The sequence below is a fragment of the Falco rusticolus genome, chromosome 3, assembly GCF_015220075.1.
Source record: "Falco rusticolus isolate bFalRus1 chromosome 3, bFalRus1.pri, whole genome shotgun sequence".
In the NCBI taxonomy this organism is placed as follows: Eukaryota; Metazoa; Chordata; class Aves; order Falconiformes; family Falconidae; genus Falco; species Falco rusticolus.
In genome coordinates this window covers 97,107,155-97,134,461 of record NC_051189.1, presented here as the reverse complement: position 1 = coordinate 97,134,461, position 27,307 = coordinate 97,107,155, and the positions used below count along the sequence as shown (strand labels likewise).

Sequence of the window (27,307 nt, the reverse complement as noted above, 5' to 3'; positions counted from 1 at the left end):
AGTTACAGGGTAGGTTACATTCATGCTTGAATGCATTTCCTATATGAAATAAGTCTCTTAATAAAAATTGGCGCTAGAGTATTCTTAAACTACTGGGAAAAGTATTTTGATATGTGCAAAATGAAAGTGGTCATTTATGTAGTAGAAATAGAATACCTATTTGCTGCTGAGGTTGGTACCTGGAACATGTAAATGCAGATTTAGCTAAGCAGAAAAATAATTTCTAGTGTATGATGGATTAGGAAAGTTATCTGAGTATGCTGAACTTATTTAACTAATTTTATAGTTTGATAAAAACATTTGTTTAGTTTCATTTAGTAAAACTTATTTAAATCTCCAGTGTCCCATCCAGAAAATGGCACAGATACTTTATGTAGCATCCCTTCCACACAAACCTAAGGTTATTGTAAATTGTTATCCTCATGCTTATTAAGAGACAAGCTGGCTATTTACCTTTGGTCAGAGAGTTCCCAAGAGCTAACATGAGGATTAAAACTGGTATGTCAAATACCAAAAAGTGAATTCCAAGCCTCCAACATCCTCTGCATGAAAGATTATCTGCATCCTCTATAAGCTTTTAATCTGCAGCCCAGGAAGTCATCAGTTTAAATTCCCATATTGAAATAAACCAAAAAATACTGACATTGTCTTGCTATCTGATTTTTTTTTTACTTAGCCTTTGTCTCCTGAAAATCTCTTCTTCTTTCCCCAATCACATAGTATAGCAGCTCTTGATTTCCTTACTCCAAAGTCTTTGCTTGGTTTTGCTGCAAGATAACTTCACTCTGAGTTGTAAAAGGAATAGAGCTGAATGTTGCCATTTTGATTTACTGAGAAAAGGGTTAGACCCTAGCGGTTAGTTTCTGCCTCCACAGCAGAGCATGTGGTGTAGGTAAGATCTTCCCAGAGGTACAAACAGAGGTAGTTAAAAGTGCTGCAAGAGTGCAGCAGCCACTGCATGCCCGAAGCATGTTTTTTCCAAGAAGTACATGTTTCTTGTTCCTGAGTTGATATGTGCTCTGCAGCCAGGAGCAAATGGAAGCATGACTTGCTGTATGGTCAAGGCTGAGAGACTGATATTAAGAATTCTGTGTGAAGGAGCAGATAGTCCATGAAAATACCAAAATACTCACTTTTCAGGAAAAAATGGATTCAAGTTTCATGATTTCAATTGGATATTTTTGCTCCTCTGAGGCATGTAACCCCTCCCTTGAGAAGGGAACATCCACCACATCCTATTCTATCATATCTAGGTCTAATTGTTACTTGGAAAATGAAAGAGGAAGCAGGGACTGTGGTCTGTGCTTCGGGGCTGCTTGCTTGTCAGACGCAGTAATACATGAGGTAGATAATTGAGACGATGGCTAATTGAGATGGTGGCGGAAGCACTGCTGAAGGAGACTGTGTTATACCAGATATTTTTTTTTGGACAGGTTGCTGTCTGGAGACCTTACTTAATGCCACCAACCTCAGACTTGAAAGCAGTGGCTACTGCTTTATCAAGTTGTTGCTTGATCCTTTATAAACAGCAAAAAGGTCACAGCCTTTTCTTCTAATGTAAACATCTTTAGTAGGCATTTATGCATTTTTTTGTTCCTCAGTTTGTTATTTAATAACTTGTAACTACTAGGCAATCAAAACTGAAGTGGAATCGTGGAGACATGGTGAATATGGAACCCCAAATGTTACTTGATAGTATATATACATTGCATCATCGCATGCATTGATAGGTGTTACACGTAAACCGTTTCCTTCTGTTTGGTTCATGTTCTAGGCAGCTTAGGATATAACTTCTCAGACAATTTAAATTCCTAATTAAATGTGCTCATTATTTCAGTTTATTTACCTACTTCAATAAACATCTGCCTAAATTGTGAAGTGTGAGAGAAGTTAAAGTTTACTGCTAATTAATTTTTAAGACAAGAGAACTACCTAACGTAGTCTTAAGTAAGGCTTATAGTAGAGCAATGACACTCTGATTAAGTAACTAGTGAGTTCCTATTTGCCACCGTTAGCATATTTGTAATTAACAAACAAAATTTCATCTCCCACCTTCTCCAATTGACTTACAGGGTTGTATACTCCTGACTTGAAAACATCTTTGAAAATCAGGTCTTCTTCAGAAGAGTCCTACAAATCCTTGTATTTTGTCACTACCTCTCACACATTTCCCACTTCAGTTACCATCTGTAGCTATCACACCATGTCAACAATGCGCCCTTTCTCACCAGGTGTGAAAAGCATTACTATTCATGTTCTTTATTTTCTTAATTACATCTTGCACTTCTACTTACTCTGCCTCAGGTATCTTAAGTATTAATCACTTCACAGTCACTTGTGCTAACCTGAATTTGGCTATCCACTTACCTCCCTATCATCAACAAACCAAAATGAGCTGATTACACATTTGAAAGCAGACTAGCATGCTGTTTTTTCACTATGATACAGGGGTTTTTTTGAATATAAAAAGAGTCTCAATCTTCCATTCATTTCCTCTCCTCAGACATTTTTCACTGTATTAACTTGTCCAGTAGGCATGCAATCAACAATATTCTTTGTAAAATTACTTGCAGTCTCTCTGGAATGGCTGTTATTAACCCTCTCCAGGCTCATTTTATTTCGTTAAACTTGTTTCACATTTTCTTCTCTTGGAAACAGCAGTAATTCCCTCGATTATTCACTGAAATATTGCTAGGAAGCCTTCAGTTTATACTCTTGTACCGTAACACATGGATTCTAAATGGGTTAAGTTTAGGAAACAGCAGAAAGAGACTTTTTCCTGAGCTACTTAAGCTGTTGCAATTTGCTGACAGCATTGGAAGTAGGAAGAGATGATGGGATGACTCATTTTATTATGCTGGGTACTGAACTGATGCAGCACTGGAGAGATGAGATCTGCTTATTAAACTGAATTGGCTGGAGTCTGCTTTTCGGGGTAGAGTGTTGGTTTATCTTCACTGCCCCCAGGAGGTTTGAAAGTCTTCATAGCAGACAGTATGTTTACCTGCCAGTTCTCACACAAACATACACTTATTATTATGTTAACATTAGCAAACAGTGCTCTAGGCACTGCTATGGACTATCATTCCTGGGTTTTTGCCTACTTTTATTTGCCACTCAGCTTTTTAACAGGATATATTTTATCAGCTTTCTGGAAACCTGTGTTTAACAGTATGTTGCAATATTCCTTCTAGGTCAAGAAGATAGCTTTGCACACTTTAGATGTGTATTGGGGGGTAGCAATGAGAATGACCAGAAGTCTACAACACATGACCTTCAAAGAAAGACCGAGTGAATTGGTATTACTGAGAGTAAAAAGCAGAAGACTGAACAGAGCTAAATTAACAGTCTTCAAGTACATAAAAGGCTGCTTCAGAAAGAAAAAGAATGATCTGTTCTCTCTGTCCATGGTAAATCGGTAAAGAAATATTGAGCTAAAGCTGCAGCAAGAAGATTTGCTCTAAGTCCTAATGTGACATTGGCATACACAAGAAGATAATTATCACCTGCTCTGTAATGGCTCAGCCATTCTAGCCAGGTTCTTCAGGGTTTGCAGGCTGGTTCTGTGGAATATATTACTATAGCAGTTCTTTTTTGTTATTTCAATTTTAAAAGCTCTTTGACCTTTTAATTAAATTGTGGCCCTGTTTTATTAGGTGTCCTGTAAGCACAAAAGCAGTCCCTGCCCTGAAGTGACAGTTGAGAGAGTATTAAAAACCATTATCATTGATTTTTTGTTTTGTAGTAACAAATAAAAATGCCAGGCATGGCTTCAACTCCTCTGTGTAAGACAGAATGTATATATCTGACCATCACAGCTAGCCAAGGGCATTACAGCTAAAAGGTTTTCTGTTCTGCAGTGGTATAGAACAAGGTCTCTTCCGGTTCTTAGGCCACCATTGCTCATGATGTGGAGTAATGTAGCTGCAACAATTGGTGATCCTATTTTAGGCTTTGTCTTCCATAAAGCTTTTAATTAATTAATTTTTAATTTTTCCTTTGGACAGCCCTGTGAAAAATCTATTGGTTACAACATATCCATGCAACAAGAATAAGTCTCCATTCTGTTGCCACTCAGAATGGAAAAGATGCAAATTTTAAAACTACACAAAGCCACTCATAATTTAAGTAGCTTCTTAAGATGCTTCTTACCATTTCTTGACATCTGTTTGGTTATATTTCAGCTAAGTGTTGAAGACCCACAGCGAAAATTATTCATCTTTGTTTAAAGGGAGACAATTTAATCAGAATAAGTCTTTTATTTTTGTAAATAAGGAATTTTACTGTATAGAGGATTGAATGAGAAGATTATCAAGTGCTTTGGCTAAGAAGTTGAATGCAGAGTAGTAATAAGTCATCATTGCTGAGATATTAAAAAAAAGGTGTCACCATCATGCTTTCCACTTATACAGCATCTCTTGTGTAAGTCTTGAAGTGCTGAAAAAAGTATTCAAGAAGTCCTGCAAGAGAGATGAGTATTAAGAATCTCCCATAATACAGAGACAACAAATATACTCTTAGCCTTGACAAGAACTTGTAAAGACACACAGAAGTTCTTACTCATGTTCTGGTCAGTGAGGAACACAAGATCTACTAAAAACATTCTCACTTACATTCTTGAACACCCATTGCTCTGATTTTTCTTTCAGAAAGTTGGTTGCTCTTCTACTAATGTATGAAACTCTAAATGAAACATTAACACTTTTTCTAATGTAACTTGATGGAGAGGATTTGTGAGTGACTGAATTACAGCAATGATATGCAATGGCTGCATTCAGAAATGTTTAATCTTTCAGGGACATAACTGGTTCTACTGTAATTTCTTGTCTAAGTGTAAGGAAATAGATGACATTTTTTCCGAAGTCAAAGATATTTGTTAGGTTAACACCATAAAACTGTATTTACCATGAGGAGGAGAGCTAGTTCCGTAAAGTTTGATACTAGAAAAGATTAAAAAAATTCTTTAGACTGTGGAATAAAATTTCTTCCCCTCTGCAGGTTGTTATTATCTAAGACACTCCTAAATGACTCATGCTCCAGAATAATCAGTGTCTGGAGGTAAGTTTTAAGGCTCCTTTTGCAAGATGTGGATGCTTTTAAATTCTACAGACCTTGAAATACATGGGTTATTCTTACAATACATATGCTATATGCAAAAGATTGAGTGAGGAAATAACAGGCTTCCTTGCTTCATTTATTCTGAGAAGGCAACTCATTTCAGCTGTAAATCTGTTCTTGTATGACTGATGTTTAAATTGACTAGTGCTAAAAGAGAAATATATGTCATCTACTCCTGATATTAACTCAGTTTGATTTTAGAATTAGGTCAATGCTTGATTTTTTTTGATTGTTAACTGGAACAAACAAGTACTTAATGAGCAAAAGAATGAAAAAAAATCTGTTTCTAGATGTAAATTTTGTGCTTGTTTGACTGTAGTTTCTAAGGAAGTGCTGACGCTAGTCTGAAGGTTTTTATTTCATCCTAGCATTTATAAGCTGTCCATATTAATATAGAGGATTTTGTCATGGGGCTGCACGACAGGATATAAACTGTATTTATTCCATTTACAGGTAACACAGCACTAAAAGGGACCAAAGAGAAATCAGAGAGAAAATGAGAATCTGGAAAGATCATGACAAAACACAAGAGTGACTTGCAAAAGTGAGATGCAGCTGAGTAAGGGCAAGGAAAGGTTCTACACTTACACAAGGAGAATCAGCTACATAAGCACAGGATAGATTTGGTTGTTAGTGACAGCTCTGCAGAAGAGAACCTGGCAGTTCTAGTAGATCACGTGCTGATCATAAGGCAACAGTTGCAAAAAAGGAAGATGCCCTAGTACAATGTAAGACAGGAACCTGCCTTGGAAGGCACATCAGCCTCTCTTTCTGATCTACTCAACATTCATTAGATCCAAGCTGGAGTACTGTGTCAAATTTGATCACGACTCTTCTGAAAGGTGGACAAATTGAAGTCAGTCCAGTGAAGAAGAGTAAGGATAATGAGGAGTTTGAAAACACAGCCTCAGAGAAATGTGGAAAGGAGAGAGGAGAGGGGAGACATAAAGGCTGCTGCAGGGAGAAAGGATGTAATCTGCTCTCCATATCTTTTGTGAATATAACTGATAGGCTTGAATTACAGTCAGAGAGATGTAAACTGGGCATTGGAAAAAGTTTCCAGCACTAAAGCTTACAAAGCACTGTAAATAGACTGCCTAATGTTGTTATGGAATTGCTTGTTTTGCAGTTTTTAAAGAATTGGTTAGACAATAACCATCAGGAATGTTGTACACAGAATGGATCCTTCTCAGGGCCTGGGAGATGGAATAGCACCTCTGCTGAAGCTGTTCTTTTTATGTTTCAGGATGGCTTTGTACCTGAATGGTCCTATGGGCACTTCATTACAGCGATAGATGTATGTTATAGCCAACATGTTCAAATGTAGATATTCAATCTCAGGCATGTATATAACAGCATTCTCAGTCACCCACATACACGACTTAATTCTCTAAAGTTCTGAAGGTGCACAGCTTGTTTTTAAGTTCCACACATGCTATAGATACAGAAGAACATAAATACCAACATGGCTTCATACTTCAGTTTCCTGTCTGACTGCACCAGATGCTCCAATGCAGATTCATGAGACCCTGAGTTAGGCAACGATAGGATAATCTGCAATAGATTTCCTTCTAATACCTACTAGCAAAGATTGGCTTAAACTCTCAAGCATGCAGTTTAGTGCTTCTTCCAGCTTATGTATTAATAGAGATCATTTAAATTCCAGATGGTATTGTTAGCCTTTTAAATGTTCGGTCACTTTTTATGTCATTGGTTTTTGAACTGTAGCCACAGTCTTCACGGTTCAATTGCATGTGTTGTGAAAAGTAGTTCTGTAGTATCTTTTTGGAAGTGTCTAGAAGAACTGGTGGATATTTTTGCTGCTGCTGTTAACATTGACTTGTCTTAACAAAACATTCCAGCTGTCATGAAAATCTCTTAGGTGGAGACTGAATTTTCTGGAAACAAACAGTCCCACCCTAGAGCAGCCAGTAAGCCAGAAACTAACATGGCTATCTGAATTAACACTGAATGAAAACCTGGGGCTTTTATGTCCCAGGTGAGTTCCATAATTGCTTGCAGTCCATTTAAAAACTAACAGCAGCTGTTCCATAGTGCATTGCTATGCACTATATTCATTATGCTAGAGATAGCTTCTATACTTTATCATTTGAGGAACTAGGTTGGAGTATGTAAAATGAAGGCTTGGGTCTCTACTGCAAGCCAGGAAATGCAAACTAAAGATTAATTTTTTTATTTGCTAGGTGAGCACCTTAGTACTCAAGATCTTAGCATTTCTAGATAGCTTACTCTGTTAAATGCTGTCCTCTTCTCCCTGTCAGAATAAATATGGAACACAGAGTCATGTGAGGAAAATAAGTGTGGGGTTTTTCTTGCCTTTTGGAACAAAAAAATATTTTTTAAATCCATAAAGGCACTTGTTTTGCCTGTCAGTGATAGGAAATGGTACTTCAGACTGCAATCCAGATAATGCCTCACACTGTTGTGTGTTATGTTTCCGTACTGTTGTCAATTCCTTATTCTCATTTCTTTGTCTTCCTTTTTTTCTCTTCTCTAGCCTTTCCTTGTATGAAGATGGAGAGCCACCATCTTCCATGCAAACTGTCAGCAAGTTCCATTCTCAGAAGCTTGAGTTGACCAATGTCAGGTGAGTAAGAAGTTTCCCCCTCTCTCCCATCTGTATTAGGCTGCATTTAGCAGAACTGAAGTTCTTTTGACACCTTGCCATCTACCAGAAGGTCCAGGGCTGAAGTACTTGCCCTTTAGTTTCCATTCTGTGTAGGTACAAGCATGCCATTGCCATTGAAGTGTATAAAGCAGATATTGAAGAGACATTGTGTCTTTCCCCCGCCCACAACTCCCTTCTCACAGCAAGCACATAAGCAAGCTTTAAGATATAAATGCCATTCACTTGTTCTCTTGAGATGCTAGTAAAAGCACATGTATGGTCTCTTGAGTGACTGAAATACAAAGGTGCAGTAGAGCTGGAGGAAAGGGGTGTGAGTGTTCACATCACCTGGCCTGCATTTTATGATTCTCAACACCCAACATGTGCCTAACACATTGAGCTTTGCTGGCAGGCTGTCTCCTTTTCAAATGGAAAACTATGACCCCACTCGTGAGCGCTGCTCTGTGAAATTCTAACCTCTGAGTGATGAAATCCCTTTTGTTCTCTTCTAAGTCTTTTCTCAAAGGGATATATAACCTCTGCACTAAACCAGTTTTGGAACACTTAATTCTGCATTCAGAATGCCCTACCTTTTATGCCTGACTACTTTCATTAAAGTGTCAGACAGGTTTGGAAAGGCCACTTGTGCAATAAGAACAGGGTAAGATGCAACAAAATGGTTTGCTCTGGTCCAAGCTTATGACAGATGCTGCAGCAACAGTCATAAATCTGATATTGTTGGATGCCCTTTGCTAGAGTTATGTGGTTCAAACCATCATCCCTTGTTGCTGGAGAGTTCAGAAGCATGCTTTATCATTGTAGTGCTTTATCATTTTGTAAAACATTAACATAAGACTGTTAAAATTCAAAAGCATCACATTAATATGGGGTAAATCACCTAGTCTGGAGCCTTTAAGGCAGGCTGTGAATTATTCAATACCATGATAGATTTAGCCAGCACAACACAGCAAGTCACTGATTAGCCCCAGGATAAATTTTGAGAGGTCATTAAGATCAACATATTCCTTTAAATGTACCCTGCGTGTCTGACTGCATGTGAAAGGGGAAAAAGAAGAAAAAGAAATCCTAAGTCTTAGGAAGGACAATCAAAGAGATTCCAGTCTTACAGGTTGTAATAAAACATGGCTGATACCAGACTCGGCTGAAACAGCCTGGAGGCAAAACCACCTCTTGTGTTGTCCTGTTTACAGCAACAATTAGTAGCATGGAGTTTCCAATAAGGGATGTGAGTATGAATCCCTGATAACTGAGTGTCAGAGACCATTTATCAAACACCAGGTAAATAAACAAAGTAAGTAAACAAACCTGCTTCCAGTGGAGCTGCTTCAAACAAAATGGAAAGCAAACACAGTTTCAGCAATATCCACTCATCACTAACTCATGCACACCGATCTTGTCAGTATTTGTAGAGGAAAAAGAACATAAAACCAAAATATACCTAGGGTATTTGTATGCTCATTTAATTGGCTTTTTTTTTCTTTAATCACAGATATCAGGTAGTGTCTTTCAGTCTCTAATTAGAAATACCACCAACCAGGGTGAGCATTTGGTCCTGTTAATCTGACCAGGAGATGCATTACAATTAGTTTTGGCTGCATGTTGCCTGTCCTGTTTGCTTCTAGCACAGAAAGGAGTGTGTACCCACAAATGTGTTTAATCAGGTATAGGACCTTCTTGCTGCTGCATGTGTAATCAACTTCTGCTATTAAGGCTCCTCTGGGAGCTGGTAAATGAGTAGCATATGTAATTTCTTCATTAGCATACCTGTTTACTCCCAGCTGTGCTTTGAAGTAGATTGGGGCAGGCTTCCTGTCCAGCAAACTCTGTTCCTAGACTGGATCCATCACAATGGTAAGTACCAATCTTATGAAACTTAGGTAACCTGTAGTTGTTTATATATGTTCTGGCTCCTGTCTATCATGAAAGGGGAATATCTTTAGAGAGCTCAAGAACATATTTCTAGGGTTTGTGCCTTGGAGGTTATCACATGAAGTTCTGCTGCAGAGCGCTTAAACTCCCTTTAGGATGGTGTCTGTGCACTACTTAGTTAAATGCGCAGATCTGAGATCCTTACCACAGCTCCTTTCCTGTCCTCCCACATGTAAATGTATACTTGGAGAATATTGGTAAGTCATCTATTGGCTTTTAAAGTGCTGGTGGACTGAATGCATGTAATATCTTTACACAGATTCCTGAGGCAACTTTAATACCCAGGTATATTGAAAGGTCAAGGTGAAAAGACCTTGTGTGTTGAAGAAAGCCTGTTCTTTGGCTCTGACCCACAGCTCTGGCACCTCTTTACAAAAGCGTTAGGGAAGACAGTGAACTTGCTAAGCTACCAGGCAAATTTTGCAACTTACCATTTTGCAATAGTCTTCCCATAAACACCCATTTCCTTATGTTTGCTGCTTCTTTATTCACTTTCAGAGCTGTATAGCAAAGCGGATTTCTTAATAGAGCTCTTCCTTCAGCTGCACTTGGGCTCCTTTTTTTAATGTTGTTGCTCTAAATTTTCTAGTAGCCACAAAGCTGTCTGTGATGCCTTTCCCTGGAAAGGCTTTATGTTCACAGGCACTGTGTGCAGCTGCTACAGTGGCATGAAACCTTTGAGAAGGTAGTCCTGGAAGGTTTTCAGATAGTTCCTAACTGTGCTCCTGAGGCATTGGAACAACATGACTGGCTTTTTATGGCATAAATTACAGAAGTGACATGAAAACAGATGAGTTTATTAAAACAGAGCGAATCACTGGTGACATTTAAGTCTAATTAAGTCAGGCTACTCGGCTTAATGATTTTGTTCCAGAGGAGGTAACTATTTTGGAATTTATAATGTTTAACACAGATCTTCTGAAATAGAGTATTGTACCTAGGGGTGCCATTATCAGGGTCTGTAATAGCAAATGCTTTCACTTAAAAGGCTGCGCCAAGTTAAATCACAGTAAAATTTATCCCAGCCATTTGATAATTCTATCCCAAAATGTTGCCATGGTTGAATAAACAGTTAGGGGTGGGAGGAGGGCAGTGAATATTCACAATGGCAAGGTGAGTCTATTTGTAGTCTGGAATAAGATGGGTAAAGCAAAAAAGGTAGTTTTCGTCCTCACATATGAAAATGCCCTGTAGTTTTATGTTCAAAAAAATACAAAAGTGAAACGTTTATTTCTGTCTCAGTAACAGAAGTACCCCAAATTAAGGGGAAAGCTGCTAGATGCTGTCCCTCTCTGTGATGTAGTCCGTGTATTTAAAAATATAAACTCCTGTTAAACGTTCACCAGTGCTCTGGCTGGCTTTTCTTCTCTACTGGGCTGCAGCATTTCTGTCTCTGTACAGCCAAGACACAGAGTTGTAATTAATTTTGATTTGCAGTCTTTGCCTGCAGCTTAATAGTTCAAGGATATTTTGTTGTGTAAACTAGATATTACTCCTCTGACATAGCTGCTGTTATACAGACAACCTCCCTGGAAATTAATCCTTAGACTCCTTCCTTCAGCATTTAATATGACTGGCTGCTTGCTGCTCAGGCACTTGAATAGAAAATGCTGCTTATTTCTTCAGCAGACTGTGTTTAAATAGCCCTGTTATCACTGATGGCAGGCAGTGCTCAGAGGGGCCAGTACATGCCCGTATGCCATATCTGCACCTTCTGGGATTTCCAGAAGTCATATCTTCATCTATGTATTAGATAGATTGCATATCCCCCACTGCCTCTGCTACCCTGCAGTCAGGACAACGTTGCTACTTGGCAACAAGAAAGTTCTTGACCCAGATCCTGCGGGGGCAGTTGTTTGGTTTGGTTTTTTGTTTTCTTATTTTTTAGGGTGGGTTTTTCTGATGGCACTAAACATAGCAGAAAGCAGAACTATAGATCTTAGCACTTGAAATGTTTTTTGATGACTGCACAGAGGAAGAATTGTATCTGTAATGTGCCTGTCATCAAAGGGCACCTTTGCAAGTCTTTCACTTGCTGAAGTTCTTTGAATCCTCTTGGGAAAGGTGTAGCAGGGTGGTATGAAGGCTCTGAAATGCTCCCTGGCAAAGCTCTTTTCTAACCACAGATTTCTGTGCAGAGTGATTGGCCATGTTTAGGTTCCTCAGTTCAAGTAGTTAAAAACTGTCATAATGAATGCAGATAGAATCCCATGGACAAAATACACGTACATTTTTGCATGCCCTTTTGTCTGCAAGGTTATCATCCTTCCTATTTTGATTTGAACAGTATCAGTACCTCAAATTGCACCTTGTTACTATGGCTGTGTTACAAGAAGCAACTGGCACTGGACTCCAAAACATGAAGTGATGCGCTCAGTATGTTACAAATATTAAGTTCTTACTTAGGCAATAGTGACCTAAGTACAAAACCAAAATAAGATAAAATCCCCAAACCAAAATCAGTAAACAGACACAAAAATCCTACATGCAGATAAATAAATAATTGCTATTTCAGATCTATTTCACTACATCTGCAATATGTGGATACAGCTATCACTTTTTTTTTTTTTTGCCACATGGAGGGTTGTCATCTGTTGTGTCCTTGCTTCACTGTAAAATTACACTGGATCTGCCAAATCATACATGCAATATTAAACACCACAGGCAATGGATTCGTACGCAGCAAATGTTATGTAAACTGTTGAGATAATTCTAAGTCCTAATTTATGTCACTAAACAAATCTTCTGTGTTTGTTCCTCCAGCTAACTTTACCGCTCACAGGGTTTGTTTATTGTTTCAATCAAGAACCTATGAACTACAATCCTTTTCTAAAGCCGGCAGGGCATTGTTAAATGGACCTCACTCAGAGGAATGGACATTTATTTAGTTGCAGTGCATATAATCTACATATTCTGTTGCCTGTAAATGCCGCTCCGTTGCTAGACTTTGTCGCACACAGAGAAACATACAGTGAAGGGTAATCATCTAGCTTGATAGTCCAGGAGAGAGGCATAACCACAAGTGGTTAATATAGAAATAACCAAACTTGTTTACACAGAGGGCTATACTGGCCAGCTGCCAGGATTCCAAGGACTACACTTGATTTATATAGATACTTGCATAGTCTTATAAGCTAGAATAAATTTTGCCAAAATTAGCAACTTTATTGCAAGTGGAAATAAAAGTATTACTACCACGGCAATTAAAAGCTGCAGATTATTTATTTTGCCTTCCTTGTAGATACAGAAGCTGTTTCTTGTTTTGTTGGGCATGCTTAACTTCACATTTTCTTTTTACATTTAGCAAGCTGGGTGTCTGGGACACTGGTTGGCCACATGGCCAGATACTGAGAACAGGCTTCTTCCTTTCAAATTCATGCAAGTCCTATCATAGTGTTATCATTATCTAAAAAGACAATGGAGAGAAAGAAGGCACAGCACCCTTCAGGATTCATGATGCTGCAAAGGCTAGACTGTTTGTCATGTTCGGACAATCATATGATAATACAGGAGGTCTCTAGTCCAACCTCCTGCTCAAAGCAGGGCCAACTATGGGACCAGACCAGGTTGCTCAGTCTGTTGGAGATCTCCAAGGCTGGAGACTGCACAGCCTCTGTAAGCAACCTGTTCCCCTGCTTGCCTGTCCTCACGAGAAAAGCTTTTCCTTATAGCTGATCTGAACTTCTCTTGTTTCAGTTTATGCCTGTTGCCTCTTGTCCTCCCACCATGCACCACTGTGAAGAGCCTGGCTTCACCTTGATAACCCCCGTGTAGGTACTGGCAGGCTGCTGTCACATTCTCCCTAAAATCATACCTTCTCAAGCTGGAACAAGACCTGATCTCTCAGCCTCTCCTCATAGGGCAAGAAAGAGTTCCAGCCTGCAACCACCTTGGCGGCTCTCCACTGAACGTACTCCAGGTTATCAATGAGACCTCTGAAACTGGACACAGTATCTAGATGTGAACTAATGAGTAGCAGGGGTGTCAATCTACTGGATGTGTTCCTTTTCAAACAGCCCAGGATGCTGTTGTCCTTCCTCGCTGCCAGGCACACAACTGGGTCATGTTCAGCTCACTGCTCATCACAACCCCCAAGTTCTTCGCAGCAGAACTGCTTCCCACTAGTCAGTTCCTGCTGTGTCTTGATGCTAAGTCTCTTCCTTCCCAGGGGAAGGACTTTGGAGTTGTACCTCTTGCATTTCATAAGGTTGCTGTCAGCCCATTCATTCCTTTAGTCTGCGTAGGCCTCTGTGAATGGCAGCTCTACCCTCAAGCACGGCTCTCCTGCTTAAGGAAGAACTCACCTTCTCACCTCCCCTGCCAGGTTTGGTGTTATCTGCAAACTTGCCAGTGTGCCCTCCATCACCACCTCTAGGTCATTTATAAAGATGTCAAACAGGATGGGTCCCAGGATTGACACTTGCAGTACTGCACTAGCCACCAGGCTTTGGGTAGTGTACGTCCCATTAATCGCTATCCCGAGCCTAATCATCCAACTAGTTATTTACCCATCTTGTTGTTCACCCATTCAAACCATAACATCTTGCAAGAATATATTGTAGGAGACAGTGTCAGAAGCCATGCTAAAGTTGAGGTAAGTGTCAGCCATTTCTCTCCTGTTTGTCCACAGATCCAGGCATTGCAGCACAGAAGGTTGGTCAGATGTGACTTAGTCTTGTTCAATCCAGACTGTTCCTAATCATTTCTCCCCGATGTACCCAGAAATGTGTTTCAAGAGGAATTGTTTTTTCCCAGGGAGCAAAGTGGGGTTGACTGGATGGTTGTTCTCTGGATTATTCTTTTGGCGTCTTCTGATGAGAGGTGTATAATTTGCTTTTCTTCAGCCACCTGGGCTCTCTCCTGATTTCCATGACCTTTCATAGATGATTGAGAGTGGCCCTGCCAGGTTTTTAGCCAGTTTCCTGACCACCCTTGGGTATAGCCTGCCAGGTACTATGGTCTTTCATGGGCCAAGTTCTCTCAAGTAATCCTCATTTTCTACTGGTAGTTCCTATCCTTGAAACTTTTTTTTTTTTTTTTTTAAACAGAGAAGCCTGGGAAATCTTGTTTGTGAGGACGGAAGCAAAGAAGACATTGAGTAATTCAGCCATATCTGTGCTTGCTGTCACACCCACCGTGTAACAATGATCCCACAGTTTCCCTGTTTGTCCTTTTCATACTAAGGGCTCTTGTTGCCCTTGATAACCCTTACAGGTGTCAACTTTGGGTAAGCTTTCACTTTCCTAGCGTTGTCCCTGCATGCCCAGAAAATATTTATATATTCATTCTTTATAGCCTGTCCCTGCTTCCATCTCCTTTATGCTGCCTTTTCACACTGAAGCTTTATCTCAAGTTCCCTGCTTAGTCAACAGAGTCTCCTGTAGCATCTACTTGTCTTCCTGAATATCAGGGTAGATCATTCTTGCACTTGGAGGATGCTGTCCTTGAAGACCTGCCAGCTTCCCAGAGATCCTTGGCCCTTCAGAGCTGCCTCCTATGGGAACCTGCTTACAGTCCCCTGAATAAACTGAATTCTGCTCACCTGAGGTCCACCTGAATACTCTGCTACTGTCATTCCTTACACCTGTCAGGATCTTGATCTTCACTATTCCATGGCTGCTACTGCCAAAGCTACTGTTGATTATCATATCTCCACCTAGTTCTTCCTTGTCCGTGACTAGTAGATCCAGCTGGGTGTCACCTTTGGCTGGCCCATGCTGTATTGGTGTCAAGAAGGCACCTTTGGTTCCACAGATTCATTCTGCTGGGATACTGCATCTGTTTTGTTGCTCAGTCAACAAAATGATGACTCTTGCTCAGTCATCATCTTCAGTGTCTGAAGCACTCAGATTTATCCAAACTGATTTTTTTTCTTTGTTTGTTTTCCAGAAGATTTTTCTCTGTTAGAACTCTGATGTAACTTTGCTGTAGTTGGGTAGACATTTAGCAGTCAGATTGGTACAGCTGTGTCCTAATGAATCCTGCCAGACCTAAACTAGATCTGTGACCAGCTGTACACAGCAGTCTCCTCTATTTGGATGCCTTAATGACCACCTTAATCCCCAGGACACAGATGCAGCCCCCATGCTGCCAATAGTCATCCCTATTATAGAGTGTTCTTGTTAGATTCTGAGGGCAGAAACTGGTGGCTTGGAGAATGTATATGAGGTTTTTCTGACTTTTAAAATGGCAGTATGATTTCATCCAGACAGAACATTCTCTGCATCTGACTCTGAGGAGCAACCTCTTTCAAAGATGCCATGCATTTCTATTGCTTGTGGTGCCCTCCATGGAGAGGAAAAAGCTCTGAGTAATCCCAGAACACAAGGATAGTAGAGAGTCCTCTTATAAAGACTTGGCATTATCTGTAGAAGATGGTGGATGTCTTAAACATAGGCAAAGACTTTTAGAACTTTCTACACCCACCAATAGACTTCCCTGACTTTCCAATAGCTCACGCATCTTCACCTACAAGAAGTTAAATGCAGCATTTAGTTCTCTTTAATTGGAAAAAGCAGAAATAAGTTACTGCAGAATTTCACTTGAAAGCTGTTTTTTACTGCATGTCAAAGATATGATGGATGTATTGTCTTTCATATAAAATCAAAAGAGGGATTTTATTTTTACTTTCTAAGTAAGCAGGTGATTAAAAAAAAAAAAGAGTGATACTGTTTCACCTTATACCTGGAGCAACTGATGTGAACTACGTTAAATGTGACCCCCTTCTCTTTAATGTCAGTCCATCTACTTGATCTTGGCTCCTACATATTCATATTGCCTTTAAATGTTCCTTAATAGCCTTCAGGTCAAAAGTGCAAATTCAGAGAGCCCTGATTAAAGGATATATAGTTGTTTTGTACAGTTCAATGTTGGTTGTTAGGCATTTGGGGAGATCCCTCGTTTATTAAGAGTGCACAGTGAATTGCATATTCCTCAGCAAAGGTTATACACCTGCATTTGCTGTCCCTGATTGCTGTGTATTTTAAGAAGAAAGAGCAATAAGTTTATGCTCAAAGACTGACATAAGTTTAGAGTATAAAGTGAGAATGATATCTGTGGAAATAAAAGGAAAATTGCATGGCATAATAAAAAAAAAAGCTAACTCAATCTTGAAATGCATATCATTTTTTTTTAAAGCAATTTATCAGTATTCATTTTTTCTTCACTAACTGCTCTAAGGAAAAGTGGTATATATCCTTTCCTTATAATCAGAGAAACAAGAATACGGTAGTTCTGCCCACAGAAAAAAGTGTGTATTTCTCTTGTGTTTTGAAGGCAGGTGCAGGCTCCCTTTGCTCAGGCTGCAAGACCCCTAGCAGCTGTATAGATTCAGTAGTGGGGCACTGAGCTCAGGGTATGTCCTGCTGAGAAACTAATGGCTTCTACTTGGCTTGGAGCAAGCAAAGTGAGATCCTGCTTGCTTGCAGAATACCATGTAGAAATTAAGTCAAATGAAAACGCCAGGTTTTACTATGGTTCTCAGACTACTAATAGACTTCCCCCCCCCCGCCCTCCCGCCTTTGCAGAGGTTGTGCTCTGCAGGTCAGTTGCCCACACTGCCACTGAAGAACAAGAATGAAAAGCCAAACAAGGGAGGAGTTCATCATGTATAGGTGAAGTTCTATTACACTCACATTAGCAAATATATAGAGCTCTATATACAGAAACGGTAGGACCTACATAAGTGATGTGTCCAGTCCTGCATCTGCAAAGATGTTCACATATTAGACCATGTTAAAAACCCATCCTTTGCGACAGGCAGCCAGCTGAGGTCTCTGAAGGTGGCAGGTACAAATGAAGGACTGCAGCAGGTAATGAATGTTGACTATCTTCAGCAGAGTATTACCATAGGGAACAGGGAACCAACAGGGAAGGTTACTGTAAGTGGAGAAAAGTAACTTGTAGGGTTGATCTGAAAGGTATCCTTTGATGTGAAACAGTAAATCTGTAAACCTTCTCCCTTCAACCTTCTTATTAAGCAAACTAATAATCTGAAAATAAAAGAGGTACTGGAACACTAACTGGTATGGTTAAGGTAACCTTCCTCTTTTCTGAAAGCAGATCCTGATGTCCTGTTTTAGTTCATTCTGTGTCAAAACTAACCTTGCAATTGCTGAAGTGAGAGAATTCTATAAAAGACTAGGATAAATTATGATAAAGCTAGCACTTTTGGAAAGAAAAAGGAGTAATTGCCCATTACATTGCATGGTGAAGTGTAAATCCTTTCTTTATCCTCCACTGTGGTAGCCTCATTATTAAAACTGAGTCATTTGACTACATGTAAGTACAGCATGTGGTTTATTTCTAGAATAATGGAGAGACCTCAGGTATACATCTCATCCCTAGGATCCTATATACAGATTAATCTATCTTTGAACAAACACATTCAAAATACTATGGAATGCCCTTGGGGCAGAAGGGAGAGAAAGAAAATCTTTATAAAACTCAAGAATAGGGTAAGCTGCTGCTTGCTTAATTACTTTTCTGTAGTATTTTGCTAGGTCAACATGATCTGGGGAGAGGAGGAACTGAAAACCACTATGTAGCTGAACATTCCTTTTTAATCCTTTTTAATTTACAGATTCCTTAAAATTTCTCACTGGAGATACAGATCCTGTACAGCAAACCTGAACCTACTGATTCTAGACTTGCTTTTGCAGACTCCTTAGAAGTAATGCATGTCTCCTCAGGGGTCCAGAAACCACAGGTTGAAGTAGCTGAGAGAACTAGAAAACTAGAATTACTGGTTCCACACTTGCTGATTCCAGCCAAGGTGGCATCTGCTAAGTACTGCCGAGCAGATTACTTCAAGAAACATCTTGCATGATCAAATAAGGAATTAATCTAAACAAATGCATGAACTTGTCTTTTGATTGCATCTAATACTGATGCTTGGTTACTTTGAGCAAGTGCTGACTTTTGCTGACAACAAAACGGAAAGGAAGAGATTAACCATGCAGCCTCTCATCTAGGATGCCAGAATACTCTGGGTAAATTCAGTTTCGTAGGCTGCCTTTGTTTTCACTATCTTTTTTTTTCTTTTTTTTTCCCCCCCTCAAATTCAAAGTTGCATCAATGTGGCATCTTCTTCCTTACCAAGAATCATGAGCATGTTTGAACAACAGAGATACCTTCCTTTTCTGAGAAACTAAACTGAATATAAATGCCCAATTGTTCCTTATCCAACCATAAGTTGTTAACATTTTCAGTGGTCACCAGCTTTTGCTCTTTTAATGCTCCTTGTGCCTTCCCCTTTCCTTGTCCATTCTGCTATACCCTCTAAGTTATTGACATGTCTGGTGTCCCTGCAGCTCCAGGTCTGCTTACCACCTGCTGCTTCTTTTGCTTTCACAGGTGCTCAAGTTAATTCTTTAGATTCTACTTCCTAATTCTCTCCTTTGTATGTGAGTGATGTACACCCAACCACAGGTCACATCTTGCTTCTGCTTCTTCCACTACTGAATGTCTTGCAAGGGCATTTCAGGAGCTGGAGAGACTGTCTGTACTGAATTATTTCCAAGAGTCTTTTCAAATCTTTCTCAAGCAGAAGTCCCACTGCTCCCATCAAGTCCCTCTTTGAGACTTTCATTTCCTTCCCTAAGCCTTCTTGTTGCCGTTCTTTCTCCAAATGTCAGAAGTGTTACTGGTTTAAAGAAGAAGATGGAAAGGCTCTGTCACAAGCTTTTTCCGTCAACTTACCTTCTTTTCTTCTAGTAGCTTTTGTTCCTGGTCTTTTCCTCATCTGTTTCCTTCCCCAGCGATGTGTTCCAGCAGGACTGCACTACTTCTTACCCTTCCTTCATCTGCCTGGTGGCTCCTTCTATTAATGTCCTAAATGTATTTTAATGTTCCATGTCCCTAAACATATAAAAGTAATACCATAATAATCCAACTCTTTGTCATCTTGAGTATTGTTTGATATAACTCTAACCTTTCCCCACCTTCTGCATATCCCCATTGTTCCCTACTGGTCTGTCAGAAGTGCAGCAGCTCCTACAACAACATCTCCTCCTGCCTGACAATCAAATCGTGTTTTTGCCTCGCTGAATCTTCTGGCTCTGTCTTCCTGGACCAAATGTGTCATCCCAATGCTTCACAAGCCAAATCTCTGACTTTGGTTCCTATTGTGTAGTCATCAGTGCCAACCCCAGTGTTCTGTTCACTTGCTTTCCTTCACTCTTGCAGGCTGCTATGTTATCTCCCAGCCTGTGGGTATCTCCTTTTTCTAATTCAAGTTCTTCCTCAAAGCGCATTTCATTGGAGCCATTGTCACTAGCCTGCCCTCACCGTTCTGTTATTACTTACAGGCCCTTTAACAATAAAAGAAAAAGTAGAAAGCAAAAAGGAAACGAACAGAAACATTGTAAATTGTCACTTTCTCCGCATCTTCAAAAGAGTCATTTGACATCCGCTGTTCTTCAGAATAATGTGGGAGAGTGTTTGCCTTGCAGAGCACCACAAACAGTAGTGGTGCCTAACAAATATTGTTAATAACTAACTGGTCCTTTCTTCTAAGCACTCACTAGGAATTGTCTGTGTATAGGGGTTGTATAATCAGGCTGCTGTCTCAGGGGCCTGCTGTCAGTATCTCCATCCCTCTTGTGAGCAGCAGAAAATGACTATGTATTAATAATGAGCTATGAGATGCTTGAGATTCTCATCTCCTCACTAACGAGGAAAAGCCAAAGGAAATGTATGTAAAAGATCCTTGTCTGAAGCGAAGTCAAGATGCCGTTTTCATTTAGTTCTAAAAACACTTTAGACTCTTTGCTTGTATTGTATAACAAGCTGCTGTGGCATACACAGACAATGTGGGCAAGAAACAAAGGGGTCACTTATGTGGGACATGACTACCACCTCCTGAGGTACTCTGCTGCTAGGGGGAACCATAGTTATTCACTTGCTGGCTGAAGAAGTGGGATTCTGCTACCGACTTCAGCAGAAAGGGGAGTGTTGTCCGCACTTGTCATTTCAAAAGTTGGTCAATAAAGATATAAAGCCTTTTGAAAAGTTTGGCTCCAGTGCTGAACAAAATAGGTTACGGAAAGTGGCTGAAGAATTAGTTACTTCCATAAACGTGTTTTCAGCAGTAAGAGAGACCAGATCATTCAGTAGTTTTCCTCTTTCAGCATAAACCAGGGATTTGGTGAATGGCTTATCTGAAGACAAGGTCCTTTTTGCATCCAAATTCCATGGCAGGAAAATGTATGCCCACACTTCAATTCAATGTGGATTGTATTACAATATTACAATTAGCAATGTTTCAAATAGCTTCTCCCACCAGATCGGAGTATAGAGCAGCTATAGTAGCAGCTCCCTGGCGCAGTTCAGAACAGTAACAACCTTACTTACAGTGGAGTATGGACACCATAGGAACAAATGAACTTTTCAGCAAGGAGGGAACAATTGCAAAGAGCCTCTGAAAGTCCATTTGTGCTGCACCAAAATCTTTGTTCTTTAGTAAGAGTACCATTAAATTACATAACTCTCTTTATCTCAAGTAAGGAGTTTTCTCTTGGGTTGTGTTTTCAGTTGTGGTTTGTTTTGTTGTTGGGGGGGGGAGGCAGTAGTTGGGTATTGTTTTTTTCCTCCACTGAAGGCTGCTACCAGCTATTCACACATTTTATCTTATAAAGAAAGCCTGTTTCTCCACAATCAGCCTGAATTCTCTTTTCCCTTTTCCCAAAGATTTAAAACACAGCAGTGCCAGAAACAGAAGCCTTCTTTCTGTGAAACTGCACTCTTTTTTTTCTCCTTTTCCTTTGTTTTGTTAAAAAAAAAAAAAAAGACTTCTGAACAGATTAGGAGTACATTTACTGGGGATATAAAAGCAGAGAATACCTAGTCTGAAAGTGTCTTTGCCACATTGCTGTTGTGGTCACTTGTAGTAATAGAAAGTACTCGGTTTCAGCAGCTCTTCTTTACGCATTCAATACAAATCTAAACAGCCATACCAGGTATGGGGAAGCTCTCAGGATTCAGCTTATTGATGCTGTCTGCAGTTCATGTTGGCAGAGTTCCCAGCAGAGGTTTTATATCCGAAGGTTATCGCTGTTAGCTTTGATCATATATACAATATCTCATTCCAAAGTGAGGGACAAACCCAAATTTGTATATAACTTGCAATGGTAAAAACTACTCCAGTATCAAAAGGAGAAAAAAAAAAAATTTTGGTGGTATTTTACTTCATAAAGCAAATGATACACTGTTACTTAGGTCTGCAAGTAAGTTTTCTTGTCTGTTGCACATGAAACCTCTTGAGACACCGAACATGTGCTTTTGCTAGTAGGTATTAACATGCTTCGCTTCCCACTCTTGGGCAACTATTTCCATTAGATCCTAATACTTTAGGCAAGAGAGCGAAAGTAAGAGACACTGAGGGAGAGCAAATTCCTCTTGAATAACACCGCTTGTTTACAAACCTTCCACAGCCTGAACTAAGCCACTGGGAGGTCTCTAAATTAGCTATTGGAAAAAGTGTTTCAGGATGGTTTGTGTGGTAGAATGGAATTGATAATAAGTTGCTTGTCTGTACCCTGTGAGCTGATTAGCTCAGGAAGAGTACACACAGTGTTACAATTAGCATTCAAAGCCTATTCATCTGTACACTGACACACAGAACAGTCTCTGTGGGAGGCTTAACTGGGAGAATTATTCCTTCTTCTATGCTGTTTATAGTTAGTTGGGCTTTAAAGGATCCAAAGCCTTTAAAAGAGGCTTGGTCTTTGGGAAATCATTGAAGATGCTAGAAGCTGAAGTGCTTGGCAACTGGCAGAACTGAGAGCAACTGCTGTATTGCTCTCTATCAAGTCTGGTATTTTGCACTGCAAAAAATGATCAGTAACACATCTAAAATAATGTCACTAGTTAGTAGCCAAGACAATAAAATGTGTTAAATGTGACAATTGTTCCTGCAATGTTGCGGTTGCTAATAGATCTAAAAAACGCTAAGAAATGGAACAAATGATTGGCCCTGTAGTAATATTAATGTGCCCATAATTGCATATATAATAACAAGCATTTTTAGCCTGGCATCTAAACAAGAAATTAAAATTGAAATGAATGAGGCTGAAATACTATGGAGCACCACAGCTATGTGATTTCCTAACATGGGCTGTTGCATTAACAACACTTTTGCATGCAGTTTTATCCACACAAGGTCAAAGGCTGAACTTCCTTCTGCCCATACTGTAACTGTCAGTACTAGAGAAGGTTTACAGAAACCCAAAGGGTACTTACACTCTTTCCCCAACCAATTGCTACGCTGGGACCCCCAGAGCCCCCTATCCCTGAGTAATGTGCACAAAATAAGTTACCTTCAGACACAGTCAGCAGGCAAGCTTGGGGGACTGCCAGCCCTGCATGCAATGTTGCATTTTGATTTGTGCATCCTGGGAGCCAAGGTTTTCAAGGGCAGCATCTCCATGTGAGAATAGCTATGGGCCCTCCCAGTACTTGACAAGCTTCCCCTCAGCAACAAGGAAAGACAAAACCCTTAATGCTCTGGGGTGAAGTTGACCTAAAAACTCTCATGAACCCCCCAGTTAATTTGGATTTTGTTTGTCTTTTGATTTCAAGAGGATCTTGCTTGGTGTCTAGTTTGTTACTGCTGTGGTTCTTTGCTCTCCAGCTACTATGTTACTGTCGCATTGCAGGAGCCTGAGAGTTGTAAACGCGGGTCCCAAGGGTTGAGAATCCATCCAGGCCATGCCTGACACCAGACAGATGTGAGAGCTAGAAAGGTTGCTTGGTCAGCCAGCTTGTCCTTCTGCTCTTTGCAAGATTGCACCCTGCCTGTCTTTCTTCCCACAAACGCCTCACTGAATACATCTTTGAGTAGTACCAGGATGATACCCTCTTTGATAGTCTCTTTCAGACTCCAACTAGTTTTGGCATTCAGAAATACACTCTGAGCTTAGTCTCCGCTCTTCTTTCTTAGCTTGCTTCTGTGTCTTGGCATCTGCTGAGATTGGGTAATCCCCTTCCTTCATTTATATTTATATTTTGAAGGTATTTATAAATTGAAGCTATGGCCCCGTGAGTTTTCTTTTCTCTAGGTTATATTTATAGACCTTCTATAATCATCCCTTGTATTTTGTGCTTATCTTCCAATACACACGGTGTTTGTTAGCCATTCCATTGCTGCCTTTGCCTTTCCATGATTTTGCTTTGCATTATCCCCAAAGTGGTGATACTAGGACTCATTTGACTGTAACCTGGTTGATTGAAGATGATGCAGCCCCAGTTGATCTAATACATAATCTGTCAATACTCCAGCCTTGTAAAACATTCTTAAACAGTGGCTGTTTTCTTACCTTTTAGAAGCTTGCTGCTGTTTCTCTTGCTGCCTGGGACACGGACTGCCTCTAGCTGTCTGTACAGCAGTCAGCACAGTGGATTTCCAGTTGCCTCTGGATTCCTTTTGTGGTTCTGTAATGTGAGATAATTATAAATAAGGCAGCAATGACTGAAAAGTGAAAAATCAATCACAGAGCCAGAATCTCACCAGCTCTGCTTTTGTAAGGATCTTAATTTTCACACTGAGCATTCCCAAACTGCTGTAACTGTAAGAGAGTTAGAACTGAAGGTGATAATGATATGGACTGGTGCAGATTTCCCTGAACCATATGTGAGATCAGCAATCTAGACTCATAAATTCAGTTCAGTAGCTGTGAAAGAGCCTTGAATTATTTAGTTTACTTGTCCGGTGAGAACTCAGAATTATTAAACTTTTGCCAACTACTGCATGTACAGGGTTTTTTTGCACAAAATTAGATTTTCCTTGTGTGTAGTTGGCATATTTTTAAACACACATGGTCAGTCATCTTTCTACCCTCTCACTTATTTTGAGTTCATTTTATAAATTTGTCTCCTGTTTCCCCCAAATAACTCCCCTCTAACTTTTCCTCCAAGTTTCAGAAAGAGCCTTGATCATATCTTAATGTTTATTCTGACCTTAAAATATCTTGACTTAAGAATTTTTCTGTGTGGTAATGCAAGCTAGATTCAAGAAAGAAGAATATATAATCTCCCTCTTAGTTAATGGATTTCTTTTTTTAACTTCTCAGAACAAGTAAAAACTTGTTCTGAAATACTGGGGCTGTCTATCACGTCTGTCTGGGCTTTCGTCTGGTGAGAAGGCATTTTCTTAAGTCATATCAAAAGGAAGACATTGCTTTAATTTCAGTACTGAAGATCCAGCTGTTGTTCTTGTTGTTCTTGTTGTCTTCACTCATGAGAAGCAGTTGCAATTCAGGAGCTGAGATTTACATGGACCCTTACAGAATCTAGGAGATGAGTGGCACATTAGGAGTATACTGATTTCTTAAGCACACTTTTCAAAGGGTAACCTGGCCCACAAGTAGCAAAGGTAATACGTGCTTGCTAAAAGATTTAGGGATTTTTTTCTTTCAACTCAAAAATTTAGATGAGTCATAAAAACATATTCAGTATCAACAAATCTCATTGACCCATCAGAAAACACAGTGAAAGCACTTGCTTCAGCAGAGGGGAGGATGGCACAGTGACAATATCAGTATGCTCCTGAGCCTGCACATCCCATGCTGTTTTAACTTTCTGAGCTGCCTTGTGACTCTGAGTGAGGGCTTAGGTTAGAAGCCATAAAAGTCCAGTGACATGTATAATTGAAAGCTTGGAAACTCTCAACCAGTGATTTCAGTGACTAGTATGCCTGTAAGATTAACTTACCCTTTATAGGGGAACATCACTGCAAAAGGCTGTTTACATTATCAAATGGAATATTTTATACTAGAGTAAGTAGTTTCCAAGCATCATCATCCAAGGCTACATTTTAAAAGTGTAGTCTCTTATGTGTGCAAAAGCATAATGGTGGTAGAGCACATTTTGTGAATTCATCATTGCTGGCAAACCTGGGGGATGTTTGCCGAATTCTGATGGTGTTAATAGGAGCAATAAGCTAATGACATAAAATAAGAACATCACTAGATGAGGAAACCAAGGGTCATCTGCCTAGTAGGCTATTTGTTTAAGGAGATGCTTCTTCAAGGTTGGAAATATGTTTCAAAACTTCAGAAAAATACTTGGAATAAAAGCCTCCAATCTGCCACCACTTCATCTCTAGAACTCTAAGGTGCTGCTGTAGAATAAGGTGGGGAGATGCTGTGTGAGCTGCTCTGCAGTACCATAATATCTCTGCTTGCTTCTGTAGCTAAAAAACCAAAGCCCCTTTGCCCCCACATTTGTTGTTGAGAAGTGGTAACCTAAATGTAGAACAAATGAAGTGTGCTATCACTAAGGGATTTCCAAAAGGGCATTATACTAGTAACTGTAAAAGCTGTGTGTGGTAGACTGAAAAACACACAAATCCCCTTGTTTTATGCTGTTACAGCTTTGACAGGCCCTCTCTTGGGTTGGTTGCTCCTAAAATGCATTAATTCTAGCACTTAAGCTCCCATGTTCAGTGAAATAGAGGCATGAACTGACCTTTCCAGAAGGAAAAGGTTAATGTCGAAAAACACTGATTTCAGCAATCCATCTTCTCAAGGTAACCCTAGAGTTTATGGTTTGCTTAATTATAGAGTGTTGCTGTTCCCTTGAAAAATAAATTTTGTTCTAAAGTGATCTATGTAGCTGAACCAGTATTCCCACTCATAACTGTTTAAGTTTTAATTGTCTGTTAATCGTCTGTCTCATCTGATAGCATGGAGCAGATGCTGAGATGCACCTGCATCTTGGATGATGCTGAGGTGGCAGTCAAAGAGAGTTCTCATACAATCTTTCTGGTAGTTCTTGCCTATGGTCATTCTGGGAGGAACCTGACAACACTGTGACTATCATAAATGGGATAACATGATGTTCTTATCCTCTTTGCATCAGTTGTTTCAGTTACTCCAATTAAATAACAGTGATGTTAATCACAACTGTGTCACATAAAGAACTTCAGTTGGGGGTTGAACAGTAAATCTGAGCAAAGGAGAACTTGGGATCAGTATTAGGACCAATTCTTTACAGGAAATGTATCTAGCAGAAAAGTTTCACCAGAGAAACGGTGAAACCTCATTGCTTCAGTTACCTGAAGTGACTAGACAGGGCTCTTGAGCAATGCTGTAGGAAATGATTTTCCATTGACAATTCAGAAGCATGACCTTCTCTAACAGCGTGTATCTCTGCTTGATATCCTCTGAATCTGGCTTTTCCAGCAAGCTAGACAGCCACATCTGAGGAAAGTGGACCTCATGACACCTGAAAGAGGCCCTGGGCCTTGAAGCTAAGTGACAAGGAAATACTTCATGTCTGCCAAAAACCTCGAAAGTGTCCCTTGGGGCTGCTCTGCCGTTCTGCATGAAGCAAGACCTGAATTTGCAGGTCCTCCTGCTCCAGATAACCCAGCTTCCTCCTTTTCGATGAGCATGTAATGGACATATGGGTGAAGTATAGGCCACTACACAGCTCCAAAAGTTCAACAGAAATACCAATACAAGGGTATTTCATTTACTGGTTAGTGTGGTGTTCTGTGGCCACAAAGATCACTGCACCATTCATTGCTTTGCCTTGTGTTGCTTTAAATGACTGGGGCTAAATACGCTTCCAACAGCTTCCATCAGGAGATTATTTTGCAGTTTAATGGAG

The 27,307-nt window shown here is 39.9% G+C and overlaps 1 long non-coding RNA gene across 2 annotated transcripts in view; it reads left to right on the top strand.

Annotated features, from left to right (window-relative positions):
• Nucleotides 1–27,053, top strand: part of LOC119144871 — a 37,392-nt gene extending 10,339 nt beyond the window's left edge. Inside the window, exons 3-5 of one of the 2 annotated variants that reach the window (XR_005103238.1) lie at nucleotides 4,999–5,058; nucleotides 7,637–7,726; nucleotides 26,878–27,053. This is a non-coding gene — a long non-coding RNA (uncharacterized LOC119144871). Of the gene's footprint in view, nucleotides 1–4,998; nucleotides 5,059–5,571; nucleotides 5,839–7,636; nucleotides 7,727–26,877 lie in introns of those variants that run through there. The other variant, XR_005103239.1, reaches the window with a different exon arrangement.
• Nucleotides 27,054–27,307: the final 254 nt, after the last annotated feature.